At 42.9% G+C, this 22750-nt stretch overlaps 1 pseudogene; it reads left to right on the forward strand.

Annotated features, from left to right (window-relative positions):
• The first annotated feature begins 611 nt into the window (after positions 1-611).
• On the forward strand, positions 612-9291 carry LOC115528009 (annotated as a pseudogene).
• Positions 9292-22750: the final 13459 nt, after the last annotated feature.

The following is a 22750-nucleotide window of genomic DNA, read 5'->3' on the forward strand; positions in this document are numbered from 1 at the left end:
TGACAGCTCAGACCCTGGAGCCTGCTTCGATTTCTGTGTCTCCCTCTCTCTCTCTCTGCCCCTCCCCTGCTCATGCTCTCTCTCTCTCTCTCAAAAATAAATTAACATTAAAAAATTTTTTTAATGAAAACTCAATTAGAATTTCATTTTATTAACTGTCATTATGATGTCCAAATCTGTATAATGAGGTGATTTCCACATGTTGGAAAATTCTGTCTGTGTAGATATGACCAAGCAAACAGAGTATGCTTCTATGTCTTGTGTAAGCCTTAAAGCTAAATTAATAATAATTCATGTATTTCAAAGATGCTTATAAGATTTTAGATCTTTACATCAAAGATTGATCAGACCTCATTAGAACACTCCCAGGATTTACTATATCTCCCAGACCTCCAAATAAACTTCCCAGATAACCTTGGAAATGGTTGAATTACATCAGAAATCTCTCACATGATGTTAAATTACTGTTATAGCAGAGGGGACAAACCCAAGCACAGATTTATCCTCCCAGTTGCTATTGACGTTTGAGAGAAATGGAGGCTGCCTAGAGGGGTTCTGAGCCGCAAACAACTCCCCAGAGCCTAGCCGCGCTCATAGGAAGCAACACAATCATGCCAGCTCAGATGTGCCCATGCCACGGTGGTGCCTACAGCAGCAAAGCTCAATCCCTCCCCTGTCCACAGCTTAGCGGTTCCATGCACATTCTGCAGGTGAGTGGCTCAGCTCTTCCCTCATCACACCTCAGCGAAGCTGCTCCCAGGACCTACACTGGCCCATTTTCTTTTCTGCCGGACATGGGTCCCTATACCCCACTGCCAGACCATGCACTTCCCCTTAATGGCTGGGCCCAGCTCCCCGCCCCACTTCACACGATGCATTTCCACACTACCTGCCCCGTTGCCTGTCGGAGCAACAATCCCCACCATCCATCAGGCTCCATGGGTCTTGCCCAGCTCTTGGTTATGCCCTTCCATCCATGGCAGCTATGGAATGGTAACAGCCCCCTTCTCTGTACTGACTGCCTCATGCTTATTGTTCATCAAAATAGACTGGTGATTCCGCTCATCGAAGGCCAAATCGGAGTTCAACTGTGCACGGACCCCTCCCCCAATTCGGATGTTGAAGTCCTAACCACCACTACCTCAGAATGTGACCTCATTTGGAAATGGGGTCTTTAAAGGGCTAATCAAGTTAAACTGAGGCCACTAGGTGGGTACTAATCCAATATGCCTGATGTCTTTATTAAAAGGGGATATTTGGACACAGAGATACAGATGAAGGGAAGACACGGTAAAGATGCAGGGGGAGTACAAGCCAAAGAGAAGGAAGCGTGGGACAGATCCTTCCCTCACAGCCCTCAGAAGGTACCAATGCTGCCAGCACCTTGGTCTTGGACTTCCATCCTCCAGAACTGTGAGACAACAAACTTCTGTCATTTACGCCACCCACTCTGTGGCACTTTGTTACAGTGGGCCTAGCAAACCAATATAGGATATACTGCTACACCGGGCTCTGGATTTACTGATTCATTACGACGAAACCAGGCTCTTCCCGGTGATATTGTTTTGTTTTGTTTTGTTTCTTAATGTTTACTTATTTTTGAGAGAGAGAGAGAGAAAGAGAGAGAGAAAGAGAGAGCATGAGTGGGGGAGAAGCAGATTGAGAGGGAGACACAGAATCCAAAACAGGCTCCAGGCTCTGAGCTGTCAGCACAGAGCCCGACGCGGGGCTCGAACTCACAGACCGCTAGATCATGACCTGAGCCGAAGCGGGACAGCTCAACTGACTGAGCCACCCAGGCGCCCCTTGTTTTATTTTTTTAAACCATGAGCTCTAAAAGAAACGTTGTTTTGTTCAATATATTCGGTTTAAGAAGTGGTGAGAGTGTTCATTTAATTTTTATGTAGGTCCTTAAGAGTTAAGCTTTGAGTGGAGAAGTTTTGTTCCTTGATGATGCCAAAAGGATGAGATTTTTACCATAAAAAAGAATGCTTGACCTGTGTTTGGTATCCATAAGGCTTCGGCAAATCAAAGTTTTAGTCAGAACAACGTTTAGTTGCTGTCTTCTTCAAAGTCGGTAAAGCAAATGTTTGCTTTGCTGAAACGCTGGTTGGAAGGCGCCTCTGCCATGTCGCCACTAGATGGCAGGGCAGCAGCGTTCTTCCTGAGGCCACAGGGAAACCAGAGGCAAATTCAGACCTGCTGGGAAAGTTTGCGAAGATAGACCAAAAAGTTTAGTTTTAGTTACTTTTTAGCTTATCTTCATAAACTTCACTGTCTTCTTTCTCAGCACTTGCTTTTTCTTTTATAAAACGAGCACATGTTTTTAGCTGCAAATCTGAACAACACGGAAGAGTGTAGGGCATAAAATCAAAACTCTCATTTATTCCACCTGTCAGAAGCAAATAGCTGGAGGTCCTGCTCCTGGGGATAACATGGCTAGAGCATGGACCATTCCCTGAATTCTGTGTAAATACCTCTGCTCAAGGTTCCCTCCCCACCCATTTACTATGTATGTCACTCAAACCTCACAGAATCCCAACTCCAATCCAACCCTAACCCCAACCTACAGTCCCCCCCTTGGTTATTTTCAGAAATTTGTTAGCAGTGTTCCCAGTGCTCACCATAAATACCAAATCTTGTGACAGCTGCAGCATCAGATATTAATCTTGGAAAGATCGATAAACTCTGCCATTTTTAATTATAGGTAAAACACTGACATCTGAAGAGACATCACAGAGAAATCAGACTTTGGTTAAGAAACAAATGTCACTTTGTGTGGTCAGACATAGGAAGTTTACTTATTTCGGAGTTAAATTGTAAATTCCTATTTTTTGAATTAAAATACAGTAAAACTGACTTCTTACAGGTTTAACACATGTATTGATTTGTACAAATTCCATCACGATCAGGATCCAGAGAAGTTCCAGCACCCCAAAACAACTCCTCTGTCCCTTTGTCATTACACCCTAATGGCCTCTAAAATCTGTATGTAATTCTCATGTGGCTTAGTCACTTACCAGTTCTAACGCCCAGTCCTCTGGTGTATACCTTCTGCCTCCTCACCACCCCAGCAATGCCCTGCCTAAATCAACCCAAATCTAGGCATGGGTTTAGTGCTCCTTAAGCCCTGAATCTCTCACCAAGTTTTTATATTGATTTGCAAACTATAACAAGGTAAGTAAATGTATTTGATCCTCAATATGACGGAAAGATTCTCAGATAAACACACACACACACACACACACACACACACACACACACACACACAATCCAACTATGCGGTTTGAGACACACCCAAATATATAGAAAGAACAGGCTGTGTGCAGACAGCGTTATCGTTTCAATCTCACCTCCAGAGTAAATCTAACCCCTTCAAGCTCATAAATTGTCTTGAATTTAGACTTCAAAGATACTATAGATGTATGTAGGACATGCGTAGACTTCTTCAGACTTTCAGGGGAAAACCTGGAAATGCTGAGCCTCCTTTCCTCCTCCTGCCTACACCCAAGGAGAAAGCAGTGATCCTCCCCTAAAGATCAATCTCCCCACTCTGTACAGGATTTTGCCCATTAAATTCTGCCTCCTGATTACTGTGTAACTGGTATCCTATCCTATAGGATTTATATTTTATTTTTTTAATGTTTATTTATTTTTGAGAGAGACAGGGAGAGACAGAGCACAAGTGGGGGAGGGGCAGAGAGAGAGGGAGACACAGAATCCAGAGCAGGCTCCAGGCTCTGAGCTGTCAGCAGAAAGCCTGACGAGGGTCTAGAACTCAAAAACAGTGAGATCATGACCTCAGCCTAAGTGGGATGCTTACCCGACTGAGCCACCCACGCGCCCCGGATTTATATTTTAAATAAATCTTCTAGCTCTGACCAATTAATCAGTCAATCAGTGAATCATTCAGTACAACTAAATGTCCCTGGCTTCAATTCGTTTGCTTTTAGCACTGTTTTTCACAAACTTTTTTTTCTGGTGTCTGCTTAAGATTCTCAATAAAGCCTCTTGGTGAATTTCCTAGCAACGTTACCTGCAGCTGGCGAATATGTCTCTCAATGGCAACAGGGCGCAATACAGCATCCACTATACCTGTAAATTCTATTGCAAAACTATTCCACCCCCAGAACAGAATGTGTGGATTATCTGGCCCATTAGCTATCCTGCCCTTTCACCTGGACTGCCCCACATATGTTCAGGACAGATTTGGAATTGGCAACATTGTCTTATGAATCATCACAATCAGATTTGTTATTGCTTAGAAAAGTAGGGTCAAATTTAGAGTCCAGCTCTCAGGAGGGGAACCAGATTAGGAATGGTTTGAGACATATGGCCAGGGGGTGAGCAGGGTGATTGTGGCAGGACTCCATGCTTCCCGGACAAAGGTGCCTTCGTGGCTGTCATCTTCAAAGGAAAGCCCAGGTTCCTTGGAATGACACAAAATTCTACTGTTGACCTGGCTCCTGCCTACCTCACTAGCCTCAGCAACTACCCCTCTTGTCCAGCAGTTGATGCCATAGGAGCAGCTAGTAAGATTTGACAGATGAGTTCACCACTTAACCCACCACCAAGAAATAACCCCCATGAGTCAGCTTTAATATATAAATGATCTCTCTGGAAAACCATCATTTGTGGTCTTGAAGGCCCTTCAGTCTCCATGACATTGACACCCGGGAAGGCTGTCGCCTTGTGATGGGGTGTGTATGTCCCAAAGGAGACACAGGGCTGGGAAGCAGATGATCTGGGCACGGAGCTGGCCATTAACCAGCTTGAGATATGGAACTAGTTTTTCATCTCGTGGAGCGTGGGCTATGGAATCTCATGGAGCTGTGGGAGTCATGACTTTGTCTCTCAGTCTTCTCCCGGCTGTCCACCACCACTTTATGTGACCTGCTAGCAGCCTGGCTGAACCCACCCTGCAGACCTGGACATTGGAGGAAGGATGGAGGGCTGGAAGGACTGCAGTTGTGTAGACGACCAAGGGAATGCTGCTCACCATAGAATATCACTAGGTTCTGCATTCCGCTGTAGACTGTTGCTGTAAGCACCCTATATTCCTTTGTTTCTGCCTAGCCAGTACAATACTCCAGACGCTACTCCATCCACACTTATGCAATCACGGAGACACTGGCTTAGCCCCTGCATTGTGTGTGGCGCAATGGAAGACCCAGGTGGTCACAGTTATCCCAGGCATTACTGGTGGAATGTAAAATGATGCAGCCGCTTTGGAAAACAGCCTTGCAGTTCATTGAATGATTAAATATAGAGTTATCGTATCATCCAGCGATTCCATTCCCAGGTAGTAATTCCCAATAGTAATGAAAACACGTGTCCGTGCAAAAGCTCATCCACGCATGTTCATAAGCATTATTCATAATTGCCAAAAAAGTGGAAATCCAACCCAAATGTCCATCAACAAATGGATGGATGAAATGTGTTATATCCAAACACTGGGATATTATTTGGCCATAAAAAGGAATGAAATACTGATATATGCTACCACAAGAATGAATCTTGAAATTATGCTAAGAAACCAGTCACAAAATGCTAATATTATATGATTCCATAAATATGAAATGTCTAGTCTAAGCAAATCTACAGAAACAAAAAGTCGATTTTGACTGCCTGGGGCTGGAGAAGTTGGGGAGAAATGAGGAGTGTCTACTAATGGGTACAAAGTTTCTTTTTTGAGCTCATAAAAATGTCCTCAAGTGATTGTGGTAATCTTTGCACAATTATGTGATTATATTAAAAACCATTGAATTGTACATTTTAGATGGGTAAATTCTGTGACTTGTGAATTTTACCTCAACAAAATTGCTTCTTTAAAAAAAAACAGGGAGATAAAATAAAATACATTGTTGGTGAAACTGGTACAGCCGCCTTGGAAAAGCTTGGCAGTTTAAAAAAGTTAAACATACTCTTATCATATCACCCTGCAATCCCACATAGGTATCTACTCCAGAAAAATGAAAATTTATGTTCACACACAACAAATTGTAAGCAAATATTTGCAGTGGCTTTATTCATAACTACCAAAACCTAAGGCCTTTCAATAGACAGATAAAACACGGTACACCTATACAAATCTAGCGCAATTAAAAAGAAGAACAGGGGCGCCTGGGTGGCTCAGTCGGTTGAGCGTCCGACTTCAGCTCGGGTCACGATCTTGCGGTCCGTGAGTTCGAGCCCTGCATCAGGCTCTGGGCTGATGGCCCAGAGCCTGGAGCCTGCTTCGGATTCTGTGTCTCCCTCTCTCTCTGCCCCTCCCCCGTTCATGCTCTGTCTCTCTCTGTCTCAAAAAAAAAAAAAAAAAAAAAAAAAAAAAAGTTAAAAAAAAAAAAACAACTGATAAATGCAACAACTTGGAATTTCACAAAACATCCATCCAAGGGAAAGAGGCCTAAGTAAAGAGTTCCTTCTATATGACATTTTGGAAAAGGCAAAATTATAGCAGTAGAAAACAGATCTCACACCTTCCAGGTGGTAAAGATGGGGGGAGAGGTTGACTACAATGGGGTAGCACCAGGGAAATTTCTGGGAGGTGATGAGACAGTTCTGTATCTTGATTATGGTGGCTGTGTACATATTACCGTGCATTTGTAAAAATTCATGGAACTGTACAGGAAAGGAATGAATTTTATCTCATGTAAACTAAAATAAGTGGACTAAAAAAAAAACAGGGGCGCTTGGGTGGCGCAGTCGGTTAAGTGTCCGACTCTTGATCTCAGCTCAGGTCATGATCTCGTGGTTTGAGCCCCACATTGGGCTCTGTTCTGATGGTATGGGGCCTGCTTGGGATTCTGTCTCTCCTTCTCTCTGCCCCTCCCCCACTTGTGTGTTTTCTCTCTCTCTCTCTCTCTCTCTCTCTAAATAAATTAATAAGCTAATTTAGTTTGTCATTGGGATAGTGCAGCAGTTTTCGGGACACAACAAGGATTTTCACTGTTACTTTCAGTGTGAGTACAGCTCATATACTGATATGTAGGGAGGGTTGGTAAAAAGCAAGGAAAATGAAATGTGAGTTGGGGTCTAGTTGGGCAGGGTTTGTCTGCCCTCTCAGAAAGTGGTCAGTAAAAAAGACCCTGGGACATCTGTGAGACAAAGATGTGGTCTTGTAAGGCCCAGATATACAGCAACTAGAGAGGTGGGGCTGACAAACTAGACAAGAGATGCTGACAATGATTTTCAGACGTAACTAAGGGAGAGTGAACCTAATCACAAGAAAAACAAATGAGGGGCGCGGGGGTGACTCAGTCGGTTGAGCAACTGATTTGATTTTGGTTCAGGTCATGATCCCAGGGCTGTGGGATACAGCCCCCTGTCCAGCTAGGTGCTGAGCTCGGAGCCTGCTTGAGATTCTCACTCTCACTCTCTCTCTCTCTCTCTCTCTCTCTCTCTCTCTCTCTCTCCTCCTGCTCGTGCTCTCTCTCTCTCTCTCTCCAAATAAATAAATAAATAAATTTAAAAAATAAGTAAGAAAGAAAAATGACTTATTTTAAAATTTCAGTTTATTAAGGAGAGGAGAACAGATTACAGGGGCCCTTTTTTCCTCCCCAAGGCCAGAAGAAAAGCTCAAGTTCCTACTGCCCTCCTAGCAAGAAGCGCCTACATTGTTCCCACTTCCGGACAGGCGGACATATCTACAGCCAGCTAGCAAAGAGTCTGCAGGATCTCAGCATGTAGTTAGGGACTAGATCTAGTTTTTAGGTAATACGCAGCCTGGTGGCTGCTCTGCTCAGCCATTGGGTAAAGCTTTGCAGGTCTGCAGTTCTTATTTGTGTTGTTTTACATAACCCACACAGGTTTTAACCTGGTACTTGTGTTGCTTGCCCTGACAAATAGTGAAATTGTTAACATGTTCCGAACACCCTAAAAGTACGGGTCAGGCCCAAAGATTCCTCCTGAGATGGATTGAGGCAGCTGCCTGTTCAGTGCTGAAATTAAAATCACTTACCTTGTTAAGGAAGAGTTGTAAGAATGATCGACTCTTGAACAACATGGTGATTAGCAGCATCGATCCTGTGTGAAGTCGAAAATCCACATGTAAGTTTTGATTCCCCCAAAACGTAACTACCAATAGCCTGTTATTGACCAGAAGCCTTATGGATAACATAAACAGTTGGTTAACATGTATTTTGTATGTCATGTGTATTCTATATTGTATTCTTATAACAGAGTAGGTTAGGGAAAAGAAAATCATATGGAAGACTAAATACTATACTGTATTTATACTATACTATGTTATATTCTATATTGTATTTATTTTTAATCGTGTTTAAGTGGGCTGACTGGTGCAGTTCAAATCCCCGTTGTTCAAGGGTCAAGTGTAATCTTAAAATACTACAGCAATAAGAGGCTTGGTGACAGCTGCCCTGGAGGCAGACAGGAGAGGTGTACCCTGTGTGAAGCCAGAGTGCAGTGGGGAGCCTGCAAAGCTCTTGTCTTTACTTGTGAAGACCTTGGAACCCTGCAGTCCAGGAGTGGCCCAAAAGATGCCCACGAAGATCTGGAGAGAGCAGTGGAGAATAACATCTTGCGGGTGGTGGCCCCAGTGCACTCCCAAGAGGAGCCATCCAGTCCAGCCACTCCTGTAAACCACCCTGCACTATTCTGGGCACCCAGGGGCACATCCGGCACAACCTCTATGCTTTGTCTCAGGAGATCTGACTGGAAGGCCACTGCCGGGTGATCTCTAGACACTGATCCCAGAGATCCCCTCCAGTGGCCTGGAGTGTGATGATGCGTGGGAAACCCAGAAGCCGCTAAGGATGCATGCTTCCAGCTGTTGACCTGGTCCACAAGTAGGGAGTCACCTCCAATGGCTCCTGGAAAACATCTGACTCAGATGTAATCCTCTGCAATTGCATAGAGTTGATCCGTGAGCAGTTGACTGTATCCACGGACAGATGGATCAAGAGCTGGGCACCAGGAGGAACAGAAGGATAACTGTGTATGACAGTTACCACTTGGAGATGGCCACTCCAGAATGGAGCGAGGAATTCCTCTGTGCAGCACGACAGCCAGAAGTGGGAGCTGGTGAGCGATGGCCAGCAACCACAGGACATTTACGAAGATGAAAATGATGAGAACAGTGAGGAAAACTGGCACAGTGGGTGCCCACAGGAGGCAAACGGTGCCAGAGAGGAAGATTCCAGAGGCTCTGATGAATAGGACAGCCTCAGGGAAAAGGAAAAAGGCAATGGCAGACCAGAGGTGTGAAGCAAATATCCTTCAGATGTGCAGGAGTTTGGCTCTGACAACCCCAATGACCTGGATTCAGACTGATGATGATCCTGTGATATCTATGAGGTTCTATCACAGGTCCTTGGGGGCTCTGTGTCTGCAGCATCAGCTGTCCTGGTTATGCCTTCTTGGGTTTCCTAGCTTAACACATGGAAGGAAGATGCATGGCCAACACCACCATCCTACCAGTGAAAACTTGTGCTGAAGAAGTTTGTCTTTTCCGGTAACACCAGGGCTCCTTTGCCTCCATCAAAAATGATACTATAGTTAAAAAAAAAAAAAAAAAGCTGTGAAAATGAAGCTTCTTGGCGCAGGCATTTTCCCATTCTCCTCCTGTGCTGAAGCCAGTAAGTGGAGGAGAGGCTCCTGTTTCCTCCGCACTGGGACTTCCTACCTCACCAGGGCACCTGCCTCCAGTAAAAGCCTGTTTCTCTTAATAGAGGGAATCTAGAAGGGCTACAGTGGGACCCTTATGGCAGCACAGGCTGGATAGTAATAGTCATTAGTGAAGGAAATAGAATCTGCCTGAGCTCTGAGAGGCTTTGGTTAACAGCTGTCTCCACCTCCCTGCTTTCTGACTTTGATAATAGTTGTAAATATCGCTGTCTTCCTCTGGCAGTGGTGCCAAGAAACAGGGAATGTGTGAATGTGATACTGTGTTTAGTGAAAGCTAACTTTAAACATGAAAAGGAAACAGCAGAGCAAAAGAAAAAAAAATCAGTGACTTCCCTCTTCTCCTATTTTTGTTTGATTGAAGGAAAACATCGGTTCAAACGAAAACGTAAGCTTTCTATTTGTTACACTTCTTTGTAGTATTGTGAAGATTTCTCGAAATCTTTTGTATCGTGAGCAAATATAAGCATGTATATTGTAAATTCGTATAGGATGACATCGAATAATACATTGAAGAACAAACAAAACATTTTATAGCTGCGTTCGTGTTTTGAAATGCAAACAATAGCAGTCCATATGAAGAAACGTAAAAACCATCCCAAACTATTTCAAAGAAATCACACAAGAATGATTTTATTTTTGTTCTTTGTTTTCTTTCCACGGAATTCCCTGCTTTGCTTGAGATCAAAAGAATATTAGAACAATAACAGTTTTTAAAACAGCACGAAACAAAGACATAACATGGCAGCCTACCAGAAGCGTTCTGAAAACTGCAAACCTTTATTTTCCTATTTTAGTGTGTGTCCTGCCGAAGTGAGCGCTTGTTTCATCTCCCTAAATCATCAGGAGAAGAAAGAGGAGTAAGCCAGGAAACACCGCAGGGGGAGAAAGTCATATCACAGTGCTAGAAAAAACCAGTCAGCAAAGAGTGAGAAATTTAATTCGGTTGTGGTATGAAAGGTGATGCCTGGCAGAGAACAGCAGTTATCCAGAGCAGGCTCCAGCAGGCGTCCCACTTCGTGAAGGGATTCCCCCCCTCCTTTCCTAGTACTCAGGGCCCCCACATAGGGAGGACAGGGGTTGGGGCAGTCATATCCCAGAGGAAACAGCCTCAGGTTCCCTGCTCCAAAGAGCCAGATTCCTGAAGGGCTGCAGACGCCAGCCTATGAGGAGGCGGGTTTTCTCCGTGTTTTGCTCCCTATTGTGTCACAGTCCCCTGAGGTCCGTGATATACTTCCTGGCCTCCAAGAGGTCAAACCGGTTCCCATCCAGAGATCTTCTTGTGCCACCTGTCCCCAGACCTGAGCTGGCTGGGTTTGGTCTCTGTGATCTTCTCACCACATGGCGGCAGAGGGTTGAGTCCTTGAGGGGGTTAAAAGTGGCTTGGCCATGGGCTCCCATATCATGCCACTGTGCTAGGACTTCGTAAAATTAACATTGTTAAGTGGAGCACAGGGTGCTGGACGGTGAGCCCCCTGCTCCCCAACCCTATTTCAACAACAGACCTCAAGACAAATTGCAATACAGAAGTTTATTACTCACAGGTCCTGAGGGAAGTACCCCGCTTTCCTTCAGGGGTGGAGAGATCAAGGCAAAGTGCAGATGGGGAGGTGGGACCTGGGCCACATGCCTTTAATTAGGGTCCCTGGGTGAAGTGCTTTGGGGTTCCCAGGCTGAACTGATCAATTCAAACCAAAGAGTGGGGTTTTGGTAAGTCCCAGGAGGTCTTATCTAAGTAGTGAGTAAGGCTTGGGGAGGCAGGTGAGATTGTTGACCACAAGGGCTGTTGGGGAAGTCATATCTGGAATTTGCCTTTGCTTGTGACTCTGTGGCTGCTATCTTGGGCCTGCGCTTGCAGGAGGGGGCTAGTGTCAGTTCGAGGCCCTTGCAAGCCCCTTGGCCAAACGAATGGATGGGGGTGGGGGGGGATGGCAATACCTTGGAGTAGCTTAGCTAAACTCTCCATAGAAAGCCTGCCAATGGTCTGCTGCAGACCACAGCCTAGGAAGGCGCGCAGCCTTCCACCGTGACCCTGGGTCTGCTGGGAGCCACCCTGGCGTGGGCAGCGTCTGCAGGGACAGTGCCAGCCTCGGGGACAGCCTGGGTTTCCTGTCGCTGAGCTGAGGCCCCTCCAGCTCCGGGTGCACCCGACCGCCTGGGGATGCGGGATTTTTATTATGGAAATCCAGCCTTGGAGAAGCAGGTTCAGAGGTTGGACAAACCCGGAAAAGGCCCACCGACCCCACGCAGGACTCGATTTCAGGTCGGTTCATTTGCGAGATGCGGCGCTCTTGGAACACCTATGGTCTCTGGTTGGGGCCCCTCCTGCGGATACCACTGTGGGGAAAGCACCCACCGGCGGCGGAGGGGACCAGGCAAAGGGCAGGCAGAGCTGCGGCTGCCCTGGGACTGGGTGGGAGGGCGGGACGGCGGGTGCACCGTGACCGCCACCATCACCTCCGCTGTCCCCAGCCTCTTCCGAGAGGGCACTCTAGCCCTCTCACCCCCATTTTCAGCCTGTACAGTAAATAGCCAGATAACAAAACTCTTCCCGAACTGCTAAAAGAGCCGAACTATGCACTCTTGGAGCCAGATGAGAGCGAGCCATACCTTTATACCTATCATACAATTCACTGTATAAATTGGAGTTGTATTTAGACCTTCAGCCTTTCCAAAGGAAAGATGTACTAGGAATTAGTTGGCCTTCCGGGCAGAAGGGTATAATATCCAGGGAGGCTGGCCTGGGAGGAGAGAACAGCGCAGACACTCAGCTTCTCAGAGTCCAGAGAAAATAGCTAGTTTTGGCGTCCTCGGTTCCCATGGTGACACTGCCCACTCTGGCAGGAGCAAACACAATCACAACCATCCTCCTCAGGGAGTGGGGAGTCCGGGGCCACCCGAATGCCACACCTTAAAGCAGTCCTCACCAGTTACTATGGTTTGTGGGATCGTCCCTCTATGGGGTAGCTGCTGGTATCAGAGGCCCGGAAACTTAGAGACAACTAACCGTCTGGTTTCATGGAAGTGAAAGGCCTCATACCTGCTACTGATTGTGGTGGTAATGGTGGCAATTCAAAGGTAGGAGGGGAAGGGACTTGGAGGTGGTAGGAGTAAGGGAGGAAAGGGTGTTAATGACCTGCACCCTAGACTCTAGAAACTTGTCCAGGCTGCCCCCAATTCCTAGACCCAGCCTAGCCCAACTGGATCTGCAGTCAGGGCTCCTGTTAAGAGGAAAAGGTGACATCTCATGTGTGTAAATTGGAAGACTTGATGTTGCTACTATGGCAGTACTACTCCCAAACTGATCTACAGATTCAAACAACCCCTATCAAAATCCCAGGCTGACCCCTTCGAAAAATTAGACAAGCTGATCATAAAATTTTAGGAAAATTTAACGAATCCAGAAGAGCTAAAACAATATTTTTAAACAATAATTTAAATATTTTAAATACTTTATTCTTTAAAGAATAAAGAGACTCACACTTCCTGAATTTAAAACTTACTACAAAGCTACAGTCCTCAAGACATATAGAATATGGTACTGGCATAAGGATAGATGTGTAGATCAGTAGAATAGAGTCGAGAGTCCAGAAATGAACCCTCATGTTTCTTGTCAATTGATTTCTGACAAGGATGCCATAACTATTCGTTGAGGAAAGAATAGTCAACAAACATTGCTGGGACAACTGTATATCCATATAAATATGAATGAAGTTGGACCCCCTACCTCACACCATATAGAAAACTCAAAATGGATTTTTAAAAAAAATTTTTTTTTCCCAACGTTTATTTATTTTTGCGACAGAGAGAGACAGAGCATGAACGGGGGAGGGGCAGAGAGAGAGGGAGACACAGAATCGGAAACAGGCTCCAGGCTCTGAGCCATCAGCCCAGAGCCCGACGCGGGGCTCGAACTCCCGGACCGCGAGATCGTGACCTGGCTGAAGTCGGACGCTTAACCGACTGCGCCACCCAGGAGCCCCCAAAACGGATTTTTTAACTCAGAATGGACCAAAAACCTAAATGAAAGAGCTTAAACTCTAAAACTTTTTGAAGACAACATAGGTGTGAATCTCTGTAACCTTGGATCAGGCAGTAGTTTTTTTAGATATGACATCAAAAGCACAAGTAACAAAAGAAAAAATAGATAAACTAGATATCATAAAAATTAAAAACTTTGTTTTTCCTTTCCCATCCCTCCACCCACCTCCCCTCTGGTAACTATCTGTTTGTTCTCTACAGCTAAGAGTCTGTTTTTTGGTTTGTCTCTTTTTTCTTTTCCTCTGTTCATTTGTTTTGTTTCTTAAATTCCACACATGAGTGAAATCATATGGTATTTGTCTTTCTCGACTGGCTTATTTCATTTAGCATTATACTCTGTAGCTCCATCTACGTCATTGCAAATAGCAAGATTTCATTCTTTTTTATGGCTGAATAATATTCCATTGTATATACATAAACTCCATCTTCTTTATCCATTCATCTATTGATGGACATTTGGGCTGCTTCCATAGTTGACTATTGTAAATAATGCTGCAGTAAACAGCAGTGCATACACCCCTTCAAACTAGTGTTTTCGTATTCTTTGAGTAAATACCCAGTAGTATGATTACTGGATCATAGGGTAGTTCTATTTTTAATTTTTTTGAGGAACCTCCATACTGTCTTCCACAGCGGTTACACCAGTTCGCATTCCCACCAGCAGTGCATAGGTTCATTTTTCTCCATATCCTTGCCAACACTCGTTGTTTTTTGAGTTTTTGATTTTAGCCATTCTGACAGGTGTGAGATGATATTGGGGTTTTGACTGCATTTCTCTGATGATGAATGATGTTGAGAATCTTTTCAGGTGTTTCTTGGCCGTTTGTACGTCTTCTTTGGAGAAACGTCTGTTCATGTCTTCTGCCCATTTTTAATTGGACTATTTGTTATTTTGGTGTTAAGTTGTGTAAGTTCTTTATATATTTTGGATACTAACCCTTTATTAGATATGTCAATTGCAAATATCTTCTCCATTCAGTAGGCTGTCTTTTAGTTTTGTTGGTTGAAGATTAAAAACATTTGTGCTTCAAAGAACACCATCAAGAAAGTGAAGATTTGGGGCACCTGGGTGGCTCAGGAGGCTGAGCGTCCGACTTCAGCTCAGGTCATGAGCTCATGGTTCATGGGTTTGAGCCCCGCATCGGGCTCTGTGCTGATAGCTCAGAGCTTGTAGTCTGCTTCAGATTCTGTGTATCCCTCTCTCTCTGCCCCTTCCCTGCTCCCTCAAAAATAAATAAAACATTTAAAAATTTTTTAAAAATAATAAAAATAAAAAGAAAGTGAGGACTTAATTGACAGAATGGAAGAAAATGTTTGCAAATCCCATATCTAATAAGGGATGTATCTAGAATATTTATAGAACTATTGCAGGCAAGTATTTAACACAATGAAAAATAGGCAAAGGGTGTGATATTTCTCCAAAGAAAATATTAAAATGGCCAATATACACATGGAAACATGCTCAATATCATTAGCCATTAGGGAAATGCAAATCAAACCCACAGTGTGATACCACTTCACACACACTAGCATGGCTATAAGCCAAAAGACAGATCATAAGTGTTATTGAGGAATTGGAGACATTAGAATCTGCACACACTACTGGTGGAAATAAAAAACAGTGAAGCCCCTTGGGAAAACAATTTCTTCAAATAGTCAAACATAGGGTTACCATATGACCCAGTGACTCCATTCCTAGTGTTATGCTTAATAAACCTATATGTTTTTCCTTAGCAGGGTGATGGTTTGCAAGCATCCATCTTGTGCAGCAGGTGAAGGACCCCATTCCTGGTGGGACATAGTAGTGGAATTGGCCAGGTGCTATATGATGCACATGCTTACACACAACAAAGGAGCATATAATGGGTCAGAAACAAAGATATTCCCACACGATGCAATAAGAGCCCCACTGGCTATGAGCAAACAATACCCACTGGTGAAACTGATCTTGCTTTGTCCCTTCTCTATGTGAGTAAAGCATTGTTTTATCTAGTGCCTCTCTAAGTCATGTCTTTTTTGATGACCCTGACAGGAACAGACTATGGAGTGTGTTGATCTCCAGAGACTTCTCCTCTTCATTTCACATTGCTTGTTTCCTGACTAAGATCCTAATCCCTAGAGTCTGATCACCTGGACTATTGATCCATTTTCTGGCTTAGGTCCACTGTGTTCCTCAGTTTTCAGAGCCTGCTGCATTCTGTGGCTCCCCCATCAGGCTTTTCATTTAGCTGCTCCTATGCTGGGCTTCCCTTAGTCAGTGCCGAGCAGCGCTCAAAGCAGGAAGAATGTTATTAATAACATCAGATTTATTATTACTGGCTGTGTGGCCTGGCAAGACTTAGGCTCCCTAAGTCTTAATTGCTTTCACTATAAAGTGGGGATAACAATCCTAACTTGCAGGGATTTAAAAAAAAAACCATTTAAATTAGTTTAAGAATTATTTTAAAAAATATTTATGGACATGGAAAAGTATTCCTCAAAAAACATTAGATCAAAACATTAAAATATAGAAATATTTTAGTATGTATTCTAGAACCTAGAAATACCACAGAAGCCCAAATCTATTTCTTAATGTTTATGTACCTATATGTACATATGTAAATACATTAGCAAGTTAACAACGCTTCTCTTTAATGGTAGGATTATTGGTGGGTTTTGTTTCACATATTCCTAGATTTTCTAGTTTTCCTTTAGTGTGTTAGTATTACAATTAGAAGAAAAGTAAAGGAAAAATATCACAAATCATACTTTCTTTTCCTTGTAAGTTTTAGGACTTTACTAAGTTACAGTGTTTTGCTACAATAAAACTCTAGATTAGAAAGACCTTGAGGGGGCCTGGGTGGTTCAGTTGGTTGAGCTTCAAACTCCTGATCTCCTTGATCTCATTCGGCTCATGTCATGATCTTACAGTTCTTGAGACTGAGCCCTGTGTCCAGCTCTGTGGGTGTGGAAGCTGTTTAGGATTCTCTCTCCCTCTGCCCCTCCCCTCCTCAAAAAATAAATAAATAAATAAATAAATAAATAAATAAATAAAAAGACCTTGAAAAGTTACTCTGCCTCTTCTGACAGGATTTCACTGGTGTATTTCTTCGCTGACCCACTGGTGTATTTAAAACATAATTTCTCCTCCCATTTCAGAACATTTTTGTGGCTATCTAGCAACTTTTTGTGTTCTCTTCCTGAGTCATTTACAGAAAGGTAACTGCTGATTATTTTTAAGATCTTAGTGAGCATGATTATGTATTAACTAACTGACATTTATCTATGAGGCACCAGGTAGATGGTGCACCACATACTAACAAAAGTAAAGGGCTTGTGTCCCTGACTTCAAAGAGGTTCCAGTTTAGTTAGTGCAATGAGAATAATATATGTTAACCAATCAACGATATTCAGCAGTATTTGATCAATAGTAATCTTTATGGTATGGAAAATTAGTTCTCAAAGTGTTGTCTGTGGATCCCTGGGGATTCCTGAGATTATTTCCAGTGGTGCAAAATCAAACTGTGGTAGGGTCCCGTCCCTAAGGGAAAAAAACAAACAAAAAACCTCAAGGCAACCTGGTTATAAGTGTATGTGACAACATCCTTCATGACCTTGTAACATAAGACCACTTAATTAGACTACAGGTTTGTATGTTACCATCTATGGGAGACAAAAAAGTGGAAAATATGCAAAAAACTATACCATGTGGTGCGTTCAGGGCTCAATTCTTCAGTACGAACCCAGGTGAGCAGTGCCGGCAGGAATAAAGTTGCTTCCTGGAAAGAAAAGCCTTGGTGTCACAACTCTCTGTGCAAGAATCCCAGTACAAAATCTTTTCATAATATTAAGGCTCCCTCCCCCTTCTCAGCTCATTAATAGTTGCACCAATGGGGTAAAAGCGATGGTTGGTAAAACTGGAGACACTTTAGCACAAACACAGGCAGTTTCTCCACACTATACACTTGACCCCTGAACAACACATGTTTAAGTTTACATGCAGATTTTTTTCAATAAATAGAGTACTGAAAATGTGTTTTTCTTACTTATGATTTCCTTAATAACCTTTTCTCTTCTCTAGTTTTATTGTAAGAATACAGTGTATAATACATATAAACACACAAAATACATGTTAATAGACTGTGTTATCAGTAAGGCTTCCAGGCAATAGCAGGTTTTTAGTAGTTAAGTTTTGGGAGGGTCAAAAGTTATGTCAATTTTCAACTGCATGGTGCTCAGTGCCCCTAACCCCCACGTTGTTCAAAGGTCAATTGTAATTAGTGTATTTTAAGATGGGAATTTTTAACTTTTTGGTCTTAGGATTCTGTTATACTCTAAAAGTGGCAGCCCAAAGAGTCAGTTAAAAACAAAAACAAAACCAGCTGACCAACCAAACAAACAAAATAAACATAGGTTCATGAACGGGAATATTGGCTGGGGCTGTGTAATGGCTTCTTCCCACATAGCACAGTAATCGCACCTGCTGTTTAAATTTTTAAATTTTTTTTAAATGTTTATTTTTGAGAGAGAGAGAGACAGACAGACAGACAGCATGAGCGTGGTCGGGGGGAGCAGAAAGAGAGAGGGAGACACAGAATCAGAAGCAGGTTCCAGGCTCTGAGCTGTCAGCACAAAGCCCAAAGTGGGGCTCAAGCCCATGGACCAGACCACAAGATTGTGACCTGAGCTGAAGTCGGACGCTCAACCAACTGAGCCAACCAGGCACCCCAACAGCCTGTTTTTGATTTATAGCTGACAGTGAGGTTTAAGAGAGGTAATAGAGTAGCTTACAGCCTTTCAAGCAAAACCAGGACAACCATAGGGCTAGCTCAATTGCATTCAGCAACACCTGTCTTGTAAGGCATGTTCTATCTGGGGAAGAAAGAACAGTTTTTCTTGATGGCCAGAGTGATTATGCAGCATAAGCACATAAACCCAAAAAACTTAGCAAATAGGCTCCTAAATTTGGGAGGTGGCTTATCAGTCAGTCCTGTGGGCAGCCTGTGATGATGCTTTGGGACACTGACACTGAGGCTTTGACTTGCCAACCAGTGGGTTATCTATCATCTATTAACAGGTTGGACAATGGGGGGACCCTTACTCATCCACCACTTAGGCAAGAGCATTTGCTACTGGATCCCAGGGAGTTTTATTTTTTTTTTTAATTTTTTTTTTCAACGTTTATTTATTTTTGGGACAGAGAGAGACAGAGCATGAACGGGGGAGGGGCAGAGAGAGAGGGAGACACAGAATCGGAAACAGGCTCCAGGCTCTGAGCCATCAGCCCAGAGCCTGACGCGGGGCTCGAACTCACGGACCGCGAGATCGTGACCTGGCTGAAGTCGGACGCTTAACCGACTGCGCCACCCAGGCGCCACCCAGGCGCCCCCCAGGGAGTTTTAATATTCACTGTCTTAAACTATCAAGTGGACAAGCAGTCCTTCAGCTTAAGTAGTGTGGTGGCTAATAAGGCTACATGTATCACTACTACAGCTGTTCAGCATGGCTTGCCATTCTTCCACAGACTCAGTTAATTAGGAGACAAAAAGCTCAAACACATTCAGACAGTTTATTTTACAAGGTCATCATGGTATCAGTTTCCTGCATCCCTAGTCCCATTAAACAAACAAACAAACAAACAAACAGTAAATCAGAGGAGCCATATGGGTAGTACCAGCGGTGGTCACTTTTCTGCTGAAAAATCACCTCTAAACTTGAATCAAGTGCTTCTATAACCAGCAGTCATTCCCAAAGGAGAGGTGAAGTGGTAAGTCTTGTGGTCAACTGCAGCCGGGAAGATGGATGAGAAATGGCCTTTGGGCTATTTCTCATAAGGCTGCTTCTCTCCCTTGGTTTTGGGGAAATCCAGGGCATTCCACCGAGACTCAGACTGCAATTAAATTTTGCGTACTTGGCCTGTATGGAGATGTATAAGGTAAACAGAGTATCATGGTATAACTAGTCACTTGCGATATTTCAAACGTTAAATCAGTCTTGCATTTGGGTGATCATTCCTGGCATAAATACACTTCTTCATGGTGTATTATCATTTTTATAAATGGCTAGATGCAATTGCTTATATTTTGTTAATGACTTTGCATCTATGTAGTAAAAAATTTAACTTTGCCTAAAGACAAGTCTGTCTTTTACTCTCCTTGGCTTCTGGAAGGTAATCTCTAAGCCCTTTAATGTCATTTCTGACAGAAATGTCTTTGCCTGAGGGCCTTTAGTCACCGGACAGTCTAACAATGTGACTTAGGGTGAGGACTCTGAGTCACATGGTATGATCTCCTCCTCTTGAGGGGACAGAAACGGTGATCAGGCACATGGGCAGTCAACAGTGCATAAGTAATGGAACTCCAATAACGACTCTGGACAGCAAGGGTCAGGTGAGCTTCTCTGGTTGACAATTCTCCATGTGTGTTTGTCACATATTGCTCCTGAGAGCAGCTAACTCTGTCTATGATTCCTAAGGGACAGGATAACTCAAAGCTCTGTATTTGGAACCCTTCCAGACCCTGTTCTATGACAGATTTTGATCCTCTCCCTGTGATACCTGTGAATACAATTTTCAGTAAGTTCTGTGAGGCCTTCTAGCAAATTAGTTGGGAACCCCTGAACTTGCAATTAGTGTCAGAAGTAAGCATGGTTTGGGAGAACTCTAAATTCTATAGTGATGTCGAAAGTAAAAGCAGTCTTTTGGAGACTGTTTCTCAAAATTTGTAACATTTATGCTCATGGGGTAGGTTGGCCTGTCATTTTCTTTTCTTGTCTTTGTCTAGTCTGGTATCAGGGAAATGATTCTGAAAATGAATTGGGAAGTATTCCTTCTTCCTCTATTATCTCAAAGACTTTGTATAGGATTGGTCTTTTTTCCTCCTTAAATATTTGATGGAATTTATTAGTGAAGCTATCTGGGCTTGGGGTTTTCTTTGTGGAAAAGTTTTTTAATTAGAAATTCGAACAATCTAATAGCTGCTTGGCTATTCAAAATTTCTATTTCTTCAAGTGTTAGTTTTGCTAAGTTGTCTTTTTCAATGAATTTGTTCATTTTATCTAAGTAGTCAAATAAATATATTGCATTAGGTTTGTATAAATGTGTGAATAATATTCTCTTTTTAATATCTGTAAGATCTGTACTGATAGCTCTTTTTGCATTCATGAGGTGAGCAATTTCTGTTTTCTCACTGTTTTTTCTTAACCAAATAAATCATATTTAATTTAATAAATTATACTTAAATATTATAGTAATTGAATATAAATTTAATTCATTCAATTTAGTTATGTAACATTGAAATGTAATGAATTAGGTGAATTTGAATTAAAATTTAAATGTGTTAAATTAAATGGAAATTGAATTAAATTAAATCATATTAAATAAAACGTAAAATATCAAAGTAAAAAAATTAAATTGAAATTAAATGATACTTGAAAAATTGAATTAATATTAAATTATTTTGAACCAAATTAAATTGAGTAAATCAGAAGTCAGTAATGTTAAATTTGAGTAATTACATTTAAGTTATACTTGAACTATATTCCCTTAAACTTATTTTCATACATCAAATTGTAATTAACTTAAAATTGAATTATATGAAATTCATAAATTGATGTTAAACTAAATTTATCTGAGTACCTTACCAACACATATTCATTTATACTAACTAAAACTAATACATTAAATGAACAATTAATTTGATGAATTAAATTGTTTATTAAAATAAATTACAATCAAATTAAGATAACTCAGTATTAATTAATTTAAAAAAGGAGGCAAGTCTGGAATTGAAGTTCCATTTTGTGGATTAAAAACCTGTTTTAGGAAGAGAGGGTCACAGAATCCATGTTGCGGCTTCTGTGTCTTTGGGGTCTGTGATGGTGTGGAGGGGACAACGAGTAAAAACGTTTAGGAAAGGCGAAAAAATAACACAAAACCCCAGATATCTGAACCATACACAGGACAACCATCAGTAGCAAAGAAGTTGCTACGTCCAGAGCCAAGAAATCCAGAATAAATGTTAGCAAAGAGTGAAAATTTTCATTTTCCCCAGACCCTTCTCTTCAACCCGAATCAAGTCGTTCTGACTTTGAATGTGGACATGTGGATATTTAGTATGACCACGACTCGCGTATCCCGTGGGATTTGGGGTAATGGGGGCACTGACCTTTTGTATGTCATTTGACCTCCGTGGTTGCCAGAGTTAGATCATTACCCTGAGATGCCTAGCTCTCCGATCTGTCCAGATTTTTTTTTTTGTACTTAATCTAATTTAAAACAGAATGTTAAAATTAATTTTATAGGAAAGAATTGAATGTGTATGAAACAAGAGAACCAAAGCGGACGTCCCCAGGAACCTGTCAAATCCACAGGTCGGGGAAGACTTGGTGAAGCCAGTGTCTCCGATTTCAAAATCTACTTTGGTTAGGCCACTTCTCACCAGAGTCGGTCAGTCCACCACCGTTCATGGCCTTGCACCGTTGCTTGGGACTAATTCTGAGAAGCGAGAGCACTCCTGCAAAAGCCCAGGGGTTGAACCGTGCCAGGCCCGGCTGAGCGGGAAAGAGCGGTGGAAGGTTAACGTCGGAGACATAACAGGGGGAATGGTTTCCTTCGCAGCGCACGACACCCAGTCTGCTGACGTCCCATTTATACATGTGAAAGGGTAAAGTGATTGAATAGAAGAATGAGTGTGACTTGATACAGGTCGTGTTTCGGAAGCCGCCACTTTTTCTGTGAACTTCTCAGAAGGACAAGCCTCCGGCGTACGGAATCGATGGTCAAAATGGCGGCACCTTGTGGAAGCCGCGATTAGGGCGCTGCCATGTATTGCCTGTAAACGTACGGACTCGGCCATCTTACGGAATCAGATTCCAAGATGACGGCATATGCGTGGAAGTGGCGCATAGGCGCGGCCATGTTGCCTGTAACGCTGTGTCCGTACAAGTGGTCACCGTACGGACTCGGCCGACAGAGTGGCGGTGATCTCGGGAAAGCTGCGATGCAGGTGCGGCCATGTTTTCCGCACTTACGGATTCGGCCGCCTTACGGTCTCAGTAGTCAATAGTCAAGATGGTGGCGTCTGAGAGA

Source organism: Lynx canadensis, chromosome D3, assembly GCF_007474595.2.
Source record: "Lynx canadensis isolate LIC74 chromosome D3, mLynCan4.pri.v2, whole genome shotgun sequence".
In the NCBI taxonomy this organism is placed as follows: Eukaryota; Metazoa; Chordata; class Mammalia; order Carnivora; family Felidae; genus Lynx; species Lynx canadensis.